The sequence below is a fragment of the Nerophis ophidion genome, linkage group LG26, assembly GCF_033978795.1.
Source record: "Nerophis ophidion isolate RoL-2023_Sa linkage group LG26, RoL_Noph_v1.0, whole genome shotgun sequence".
NCBI lineage: Eukaryota > Metazoa > Chordata > Actinopteri > Syngnathiformes > Syngnathidae > Nerophis > Nerophis ophidion.
The window spans coordinates 5,099,692-5,110,915 of NC_084636.1; the positions used below are offsets into that span (position 1 = coordinate 5,099,692).

The window sequence follows — 11,224 nt, forward strand, 5'->3', positions numbered from 1 at the left end:
GGCGAAATATGGTCCTGGCTGGGGTACTTTGGGACATTTAAGGGAAAGATGGTCCTGATTGTGGTACTTTGGGACCTTCAGGGCGAAATATGGTCCTGGCTGGGGTACTTTGGGACATTTAGGGGAAATATGGTCCTGGTTGTGGTACTTTGGGACCTTCAGGGCGAAATATGGTCCTGGCTGGGGTACTTTGGGACATTTAGGGGAAATATGGTCCTGGTTGGGGTACATTGGGACCTTCAAGGCGAAATAAGGTGCTGGTTGGGGTACTTTGGGACCTTTAAGGGAAAGATGGTCGTGGTTGGGGTACTTTGGGACATTAAAGGGAAAGATGGTCCTGGTTGGGGTACTTTGGGACCTTCAGGGCGAAATATGGTACTGGTTGCGGTACTTTGGAACCTTCAGGGCGAAATATGGTCCTGGTTGGGGTACTTTGGGACCTTCAGGGCGAAATATGGTCCTGGTTGGGGTACTTTGGGACCTTCAGGGCGAAATACGGTCCTGGCTGGGGTACTTTGGGACATTTAAGGGAAAAATGGTCCTGGTTGGGGTACTTTGGGACCTTCAGGGCGAAATAAGGTCCTGGTTGGGGTACTTTGGGACCAGAGGTGGGTAGTAACGCGCTACATTTACTCCGTTACATTTACTTGAGTAACTTTTGGGATAAATTGTACTTCTACAAGTAGTTTTTATGCAACATACTTTTACTTGAGTATATTTATAGAGAAGAAACGCTACTTTTACTCCGTCCCATTTATCTACATTCAGCTCGCTACTCGCTACTTTTTTTTAATCGATCTATTAATGTTTGTTTTGGTTAATGACAGAGCTTCAAAGTAGAATCTACGCATGCCTGCTTTTCACCAATCACATGCAGTCACTGGTGACGTTGGACCAATCAAACAGAGCCAGGCGGTCACATGACCAGACTTAAACAAGTTAAAAAACTTATTGGGGTGTTACCATTTAGGGGTCAATTGTACGGAATATGTACTGTATTGTGCAATCTAATAATAAAAGTTTCAATCAATCAATCAAAAGTGTAAAGGAAAAAAGACACTTTTGATTTCAACCGTACTTCCCGTCAAAAACCCAAAGACTGATCGCACAGTTCCTGTCTTCACAATAAAAGTGCTGCTCCATCGCGCCTGCGCTAACAAAATAAGAGTCTCCGAAAGCCAGCACAAACAAGCTAGCAAGCTACGGAGTTTGCCGCCAATGTATTTCTTGTAAAGTGTATAAAAACGAATATGGAAGCTGGACAAATAAGATGCCAAAAACCAACGACTTTCATGTGGTATTAGACAGGAAGGAGGAACTTTTTTTCTCCTCCATTTGAAAACGTGAACGTCTGATTCCAATCAATACAAGTCATCAGAATCAGGTAATACACCAACTTATATTCTTGTCTTATGTTAAACATACATGTATATTCATTAAAACACCTTTAACATGTGAAAATAAATAATTATAAATCATATACTGTATGTATAAATGTATATATATATATATATATATATATGATATGTGTGTGTATAAATGATTTGTGTGTGTATGTATGATATGTGTGTATGTATATGATGTGTGTGTATGTATATGTATATATGAGGTAGATCACCTCGACTTGGTCATTTATTAAGTAATTGATTAACGTTGAAAAACTTATTGGGGTGTTACCATTTAGTGGTCAATTGTACAGAATATGTACTGTACTGCAATCTACTAATACAAGTTTTAATCAATCAATCAAATCAATGAATGCCTACTGAGGCTATGGTGCTGTTAAGTTATTGTGGCTCAATGTGCCTTTTTTTTCATTTTATTTTAATGTACTATTATTTAATATATATTATTGTTTTAGTTGCTTAAGAGATATTCCTGGCTCTGAATGTGTTCATTGCTATTTTTATGTTTTTGTGCATTATTTTTTGCCGTAATCAGGTTACTCATCAGTTACTCAGTACTTGAGTAGTTTTTTCACAACATACTTTTTACTTTTACTTAAGTAAATATTTGGGTGACTACTCCTTACTTTTACTTGAGTAATACATCTCTAAAGTAACAGTACTCTTACTTGAGTACAATTTCTGGCTACTCCACCCACCTCTGTTTGGGACCTTCAGGGCGAAATATGGTCCTGGTTGGGGTACTTTGGGACATTTAAGGGAAAGATGGTCCTGGTTGGGGTACTTTGGGACCTTCAGGGCGAAATATGGTCCTGGTTGGGGTACTTTGGGACATTTAAGGGAAAGATGGTCCTGGTTGGGGTACTTTGGGACTTTCAGGGCGAAATATGGTCCTGGTTGGGGTACTTTGGGACCTTCAGGGCGAAATATGGTCCTGGTTGGGGTGCTTTGGGACATTTAAGGGAAAGATGGTCCTGGTTGGGGTACTTTGGGACCTTCAGGGCGAAATATGGTCCTGGCTGGGGTACTTTGGGACATTTAAGGGAAATATGGTCCTGGTTGGGGTACTTTGGGACCTTCAGGGCGAAATATGGTCCTGGTTGGGGTACTTTGGGACCTTCAGGGCGAAATATGGTCCTGGTTAGGGTACTTTGGAACCTTCAGGGCGAAATATGGTCCTGGCTGGGGTACTTTGGGACATTTAAGGGAAAGATGGTCCTGGTTGGGGTACTTTGGGACATTCAGGGCGAAATATGGTCCTGGTTGGGGTACTTTGGGACCTTCAGGGTGAAATATGGTCCTGGCTGGGGTACTTTGGGACATTTAAGGGAAAGATGGTCCTGGTTGGGGTACTTTGGGACCTTAAGGGCGAAATATGGTCCTGGTTGGGGTACTTTGGAACCTTCAGGGCGAAATATGGTCCTGGCTGGGGTACTTTGGGACATTTAAGGGAAAGATGGTCCTGGTTGGGGTACCTTGGGACCTTCAGGGCGAAATATGGTCCTGGCTGGGGTACTTTGGGACCTTCAGGGCGAAATATAGTCCTGGTTGGGGTACTTTGGAACCTTCAGGGCGAAATATGGTCCTGGTTGGGGTACTTTGGGACATTTAAGGGAAAGACGGTCCTGGTTGGGGTACTTTGGGACCTTCAGGGCGAAATATGGTCCTGGTTGGGGTACTTTGGGACCTTCAGGGCCAAATATGGTCCTGGCTGGGGTACTTTGGGACATTTAAGGGAAAGATGGTCCTGGCTGGGGTACTTTGGGACATTTAAGGGAAAGATGGTCCTGGTTGGGGTGCTTTGGGACCTTCAGGGCGAAATATGGTCTTGGCTGGGGTACTTTGGGACATTTAAGGGAAAGATGGTCCTGGTTGGGGTACTTTGGGACCTTCAGGGCGAAATATGGTCCTGGTTGGGGTACTTTGGAACCTTCAGGGCAAAATATGGTCCTGGTTGGGGTACTTTGGGACATTTAGGGGCAAGATGGTCCTGTTTGGGGTACTTTGGGACCTTCAGGGCGAAATATGATCCTGGTTGGGGTACATTGGAACCTTCAGGGCGAAATATGGTCCTGGCTGGGGTACTTTGGGACATTTAAGGGAAAGATGGTCCTGGTTGGGGTACTTTGGGACATTCAGGGCGAAATATGGTCCTGGTTGGGGTACTTTGGGACCTTCAGGGTGAAATATGGTCCTGGCTGGGGTACTTTGGGACATTTAAGGGAAAGATGGTCCTGGTTGGGGTACTTTGGGACCTTAAGGGCGAAATATGGTCCTGGTTGGGGTACTTTGGAACCTTCAGGGCGAAATATGGTCCTGGCTGGGGTACTTTGGGACATTTAAGGGAAAGATGGTCCTGGTTGGGGTACCTTGGGACCTTCAGGGCGAAATATGGTCCTGGCTGGGGTACTTTGGGACCTTCAGGGCGAAATATAGTCCTGGTTGGGGTACTTTGGAACCTTCAGGGCGAAATATGGTCCTGGTTGGGGTACTTTGGGACATTTAAGGGAAAGACGGTCCTGGTTGGGGTACTTTGGGACCTTCAGGGCGAAATATGGTCCTGGTTGGGGTACTTTGGGACCTTCAGGGCCAAATATGGTCCTGGCTGGGGTACTTTGGGACATTTAAGGGAAAGATGGTCCTGGCTGGGGTACTTTGGGACATTTAAGGGAAAGATGGTCCTGGTTGGGGTGCTTTGGGACCTTCAGGGCGAAATATGGTCTTGGCTGGGGTACTTTGGGACATTTAAGGGAAAGATGGTCCTGGTTGGGGTACTTTGGGACCTTCAGGGCGAAATATGGTCCTGGTTGGGGTACTTTGGAACCTTCAGGGCAAAATATGGTCCTGGTTGGGGTACTTTGGGACATTTAGGGGCAAGATGGTCCTGTTTGGGGTACTTTGGGACCTTCAGGGCGAAATATGATCCTGGTTGGGGTACATTGGAACCTTCAGGGCGAAATATGGTCCTGGCTGGGGTACTTTGGGACATTTAAGGGAAAGATGGTCCTGGTAGGGGTACTTTGGGACCTTCAGGGCGAAATATGGTCCTGGTTGGGGTACTTTGGGACCTTCAGGGCGAAATAAGGTCCTGGTTGGGGTACTTTGGGACATTTAGGGGAAAGATGGTCCTGTTTGGGGTACTTTGGGACCTTCAGGGCGAAATATGGTCCTGGTTGGGGTACATTGGAACCTTCAGGGCGAAATATGGTCCTGGCTGGGGTACTTTGGGACATTTAAGGGAAAGATGGTCCTGGTAGGGGTACTTTGGGACCTTCAGGGCGAAATATGGTCCTGGTTGGGGTACTTTGGGACATTTAAGGGAAAGATGGTCCTGGTTGGGGTACTTTGGGACATTTAAGGGAAAGATGGTCCTGGTTGGGGTACTTTGGGACCTTCAGGGCGAAATAAGGTCCTGGTTGGGGTACTTTGGGACATTTAGGGGAAAGATGGTCCTGTTTGGGGTACTTTGGGACCTTCAGGGCGAAATATGGTCCTGGTTGGGGTACATTGGAACCTTCAGGGCGAAATATGGTCCTGGCTGGGGTACTTTGGGACATTTAAGGGAAAGATGGTCCTGGTAGGGGTACTTTGGGACCTTCAGGGCGAAATATGGTCCTGGTTGGGGTACTTTGGGACATTTAAGGGAAATATGGTCCTGGTTGGGGTACTTTGGGACCTTCAGGGCGAAATAAGGTCCTGGTTGGGGTACTTTGGGACCTTCAGGGCGAAATAAGGTCCTGGTTGGGGTACTTTGGGACCTTCAGTGTCCCTAAAAGTCAGAGTCCTATTTTCTAAGTGCCCAAACCTGTCAGAGGACGCTGCCTTTCCCTAAACCCAGCCAAAAAAACGACCGACCCCACTGAGTCGAGGAGCGACGTGAAACCACTCCATGACCCACATCAGGACCGTTCTAAACGTGGCAAACTGAAGTGGTCTGCGTACAGTCTTGATGCGAGATGATTGACGACGTAAATAAACATGTCACACCAGCAGCGACAGAGTCCGTCCCTTTGAAAAGAACCCGCCTGATCCTCCTTTTGTTCCTTGAAATAAGCCATCATATGACAAGCTAATCCCGCATCATTTTCCACGTCAAAACCAGCCCGTCGCCTCTGGGCGCCCGGGGGCCGGCGGCAGGGCACGCCGCCTGTGTAACGGGATGATATGGATTACGCCCGGCGGACCCGACCTCGCCCCACCCCCCCGCTCGGTTTTTGATGCCTGCCAGTGCAACACATGCCATCCCTCGCCCAAAGGGAGCCAAATACCCCCTGATGATTAAGGTCACCCTTGTAGATCCCCAACAGTCCGGGGGGCAGGAGAGGCGTCGGAGTACACCGACAGTCTTTGTGGACGCCGGGGCATCTCTGAAAAAGGCGGGAAAGAGGACGAATGGCGGTGAAAGTTTGTCCTTTCACTGGTGTGTCAGCGTTAATCCGCCGCATGAGACGTTTATCCCGGGATCACCAGGGATCTGACGGTCATTTGCCGCCAGCGTCCGCCGGGGGCTCAGCTGGTGGGTCTGGACTCTGATGGAAATGTGTTGGACTAATTTGGCTTTAGCGGGATTGGCCCGACACCAGACCGCTCATCCCGCAGATTATCCCGCCGTGAGCGCTCCGACGCCAGCCTCGCTCGCTCCCATCTTCTCGTCCGCGACGGAAACTGTTTAGCCCTTCAAAATAAGAGCCTCGCCGTTGCCGAGAAATTATGTGCAAGATTTTTCCAATTCCCACAAAAACCAATACGGGGCCGGTATAGCTCGGTTGGTAGACTTGGCAACTTGAAGGTTCCAGGTTTGATCCCCGCTTCCGCCATCCTAGTCACTGCCGTTGTGTCCTTGGGCAAGACACTTTACCCACCTGCTCCCAGTGCCACCCACACTGGTTTAAATGTAATTTAGATATTGAGTTTCACTATGTAAATGCACTCAGTAGAGAAAAGCGCTATATAAATATAAGTCACAATATTAAGTCGTTCCCATGAGGCACCAAGCATGTAACGATTACAAGTTCCAACACATTTGGAGGTGTTTGAAATCGCCATGTAAAATCGCTAATGCTAATCGGTAGCATGTAAATTAGCATGGAGCTAGCGTATTTTCAGAAGGGCGGAGCCTTACTTTACTTACGACTTTTTACCGAGTCAATAACTTAGTTGCAGTTGTCCTTAACACATTTGGAGGTGTTTAAAAATCGCTATGTAAAATCACTCATGCTAATCGGTAGCGTGTAAATGGTATTTCCCATATAAATTAGCATGGAGCTAGCGAATTTTCAGAAAGGCGGAGCCTTACTTTACTTATGACTTTTTACCGAGTCAATAACTTAGTTGTAGTTGTCTTTAACACATTTGAAGGTGTCTAAAAATCGCCATGGAAAATCACTCGTGCTAATCGGTAGCATGTAAATGGTATTTCCCATATAAATTAGCATGGAGCTAGCACATTTTCAGAAGGGCGGAGCCTTACTTTACTTACGACTTTTTACAGAGTCAATAACTTAGTTGTAGTTGTCCTTAACACATTTGAAGGTGTCTAAAAATTGCCATGTAAAATCACTCATGCTAATCGGTAGCATGTAAATGGCATTTCCCATATATATTAGCATGGAGCTAGCGCATTTTCAGAAGGGCGGAGCCTTACTTTACTTACGACTTTTTACCGAGTCAATAACTTAGTTGTAGTTGTCCTTAACACATTTGAAGGTGTCTAAAAATCGCCATGTAAAATCACTCGTGCTAATCGGTAGCATGTAAATGGTATTTCCCATATAAATTAGCATGGAGCTAGCACATTTTCAGAAGGGCGGAGCCTTACTTTACTTACGACTTTTTACAGAGTCAATAACTTAGTTGTAGTTGTCCTTAACACATTTGAAGGTGTCTAAAAATTGCCATGTAAAATCACTCATGCTAATCGGTAGCATGTAAATGGAATTTCCCATGTAAATTAGCATGGAGCTAGCGCATTTTCAGAAGGGCGGAGCCTTACTTTACTTACGACTTTTTACCGAGTCAATAACTTAGTTGTAGTTGTCCTTAACACATTTGAAGGTGTCTAAAAATTGCCATGTAAAATCACTCATGCTAATCGGTAGCATGTAAATGGAATTTCCCATGTAAATTAGCATGGAGTTAGCGCATTTTCGGAAAGGTGGAGCCTTCTTTTACTTACGACTTTTTACTGACTCAATAACTTAGTTGTAGTTGTCATTAACACATTTGGAGGTGTTTTGAAACCGCCATGTAAAATTGCTCATGCAAATCGGTAGCATGTAAATAGTATTTTTAATGTAAATTTGCATTTTCGCAAGGGTGGAGCCTTACTTTACTTACGACTTTTTACTGAGTCAATAATTTAGTTGTAGTTGTCATTAACACATTAGGAGGTGTTTTGAAATTGCCATGTAAAATCGCTAATGCTAATCGGCAGCATGTAAATGGTATTTCGAAAGTAAAATAGCATGGAACTAATGCATTTTCGCAAGGGTGGAGCCTTACTTTACTCATGATGGGCATTTTTTATTGAGTCAATAATTTAGTTGTAGTTATCATTAACACATTTGTGGTGTTTGAAATCGCCATGTAAAATCACTCATGCTAATCGGTAGCATGTCAATGGTATTTCCCATGTAAATTAGCATGGAGATAGCGCATTTTCGAAAGGGCGGGGCCTTACTTTACCTACGACTTTTTACTGAGTCAATAGCTTAGTTGTAGTTGTCATTAACACATTTGGAAGTGTTTAAAACCACCATGTAAAATCGATAATGCTAATCGGCAGCATGTATATGGCATTTCGAAAGTAAAATAGCATGGAGCTAATGCATTTTTGGAAGGGTGGAGCCCTACTTTGATCACGACGGAGCATTTTTTATTGAGTCTATGACTTAGTAGTAGTTTTAATTAACACATTTGTGGTGTTTGAAATCGCCATGCAAAATCGCTCATGCTAATCGGTAACATGTCAATGGCATTTCCCATGTAAATTAGCATGGAGCTAGCACATTTTCGAAAGGGTGGGATCTTACTTCACTCACCACTTTTTACTAAGTCAATAACTTAGTTGTAGTTGTCATTAACACATTTGGAGGTGTTTGAAATCGCCATGTAAAATCGCTCATGCTAATTGGTAGCATGTGTATGGCATTTTTTGATGCAAATTAGCAGGGAGCTAACACATTTTCTGAAGGGGTGGAACCTTTACTTACCATGGAGCATTTTTTTTTTGAGTCAATAACTTTCTTGTAGTTGTCATTAACACATTTGGAGGTGTTTTGAAATTGCCATGTAAAATCGCTAATGCTAATCGGCAGCATGTAAATGGTATTTCGAAAGTAAAATAGCATGGAACTAATGCATTTTCGCAAGGGTGGAGCCTTACTTTACTCATGATGGGCATTTTTTATTGAGTCAATAATTTAGTTGTAGTTATCATTAACACATTTGTGGTGTTTGAAATCGCCATGTAAAATCACTCATGCTAATCGGTAGCATGTCAATGGTATTTCCCATGTAAATTAGCATAGAGATAGCGCATTTTCGAAAGGGTGGGGCCTTACTTTACCTACGACTTTTTACTGAGTCAATAGCTTAGTTGTAGTTGTCATTAACACATTTGGAGGTGTTTTGAAACCGCCATGTAAAATTGCTCATGCAAATCGGTAGCATGTAAATAGTATTTTTAATGTAAATTAGCATTTTCGCAAGGGTGGAGCCTTACTTTACTTACGACTTTTTACTGAGTCAATAACTTAGTTGTAGTTGTCATTAACACATTTGGAGATGTTTAAAAATTGCCGTGTAAAATCACTCATGCTAATCGGCAGCATCTATATGGCATTTCCCATGTAAATTAGCATGGAGCTAGTGCATTTTCGGAAGGGTGGAGTCTTACTTTACTTACGACTTTTTACTGAGTCAATAACTTAGTTGTAGTTATCATTAACACATTTGGAGGTGTTTTGAAACCGCCATGTAAAATTGCTCGTGCAAATCGGTAGCATGTAAATAGTATTTTTAATGTAAATTAGCATTTTCGCAAGGGTGGAGCCTTACTTTACTTACGACTTTTTACTGAGTCAATAACTTAGTTGTAGTTGTCATTAACACATTTGGAGATGTTTAAAAATTGCCGTGTAAAATTGCTCATGCTAATCGGCAGCATCTATATGGCATTTCCCATGTAAATTAGCATGGAGCTAGTGCATTTTCGGAAGGGTGGAGTTTTACTTTACTTACGACTTTTTACTAAGTCAATAACTTAGTTGTAGTTGTCATTAACACATTTGGAGGTGTTTTGAAACCGCCATGTAAAATTGCTCATGCAAATTGGTAGCATGTAAATAGTATTTTTAATGTAAATTAGCATTTTCGCAAGGGTGGAGCCTTACTTTACTTACGACTTTTTACTGAGTCAATAACTTAGTTGTAGTTGTCATTAACACATTTGGAGGTGTTTAAAAATTGCCGTGTAAAATTGCTCATGCTAATCGGCAGCATCTATATGGCATTTCCCATGTAAATTAGCATGGAGCTAGTGCATTTTCGGAAGGGTGGAGTTTTACTTTACTTACGACTTTTTACTAAGTCAATAACTTAGTTGTAGTTGTCATTAACACATTTGGAGGTGTTTTGAAACCGCCATGTAAAATTGCTCATGCAAATTGGTAGCATGTAAATAGTATTTTTAATGTAAATTAGCATTTTCGCAAGGGTGGAGCCTTACTTTACTTACGACTTTTTACTGAGTCAATAACTTAGTTGTAGTTGTCATTAACACATTTGGAGGTGTTTAAAAATTGCCATGTAAAATCGCTCATGATAATCGGTAGCATGTCAATGGCATTTCCCATGTAAATTAGCATGGAGCGAACGCATTTTCGCAAGGGTGGGGCCTTACTTTACCTACGACTTTTTACTGACTCAATAACTTAGTTGTAGTTGTCATTAACACATTTGGCGGTGTTTGAAATCGCCATGTAAAATCACTCATGCTAATCGGTAGCATGTAAATGGTACTTCCCATGTAAATTGCCATGGATCTAGCGAATTTTGGGAAAGGTGGAGCCTTACTTCACTCACAACTTTTTTACTGAGTCAATAACTTAGTTGTAGTTGTCCTTAACACATTTGGAGGTGTTTAAAATCGCCATGTAAAATCGCTCATGCTAATCGGCAGCATGTATATGGCATTTCCCATGTAAATTAGCATGGAGCTAGTGCATTTTCGGAAGGGTGGAGTTTTATTGTACTTACGACTTTTTACTGAGTCAATAACTTAGTTGTAGTTGTCATTAACACATTTGGAGGTGTTTAAAAATCGCCATGTAAAATCGCTCATGCTAATCGGCAGCATGTATACGGCATTTCCCATGTAAATTAGCATGGAGCTAACGCATTTTCGCAGGGGTGGAGCCTTACTTTACTTAAGATGGGACATTTTTTTTTGGAGTCAATAACTTTGAAAATGGCAACATCGCCTCTAGGTAGTTTGGCGGACTCCGCTCTCAGTGCTGCTGGAGTGATCGGCGATTACTAAAGTGAATGGACTCTTTCCCCTCGACACTGTTTTTTTTCTCGTTTTTTCTTTGCTCACCTTCCGATTGGCCGCGGGGGTCAGAGCGGCAGCTGGCGTGACGTAACGTCCCGCCCCCCCTCGCGGTCATAAAGAGCAATATCTGCTTGCAGGGATTGAGATAATCTGAGGTAGATTACTGCTGCAGGACACTGACATGTTTGTTGTGTAAAAGCGTGTTTATCAAACAATGTGTCCTCAGGAGGGAAAAAATAAATAAATAAATAAATAAAAAGTCGGA

General features: G+C 43.2%; 1 protein-coding gene across 2 annotated transcripts in view; it reads right to left on the reverse strand.

Moving 5' to 3' along the window:
* lpp (LIM domain containing preferred translocation partner in lipoma) overlaps positions 1-11,224 on the reverse strand; it is a 515,529-nt gene that overhangs the window by 458,302 nt on the left and 46,003 nt on the right. The gene's annotated exons all lie outside the window — the stretch shown is intronic.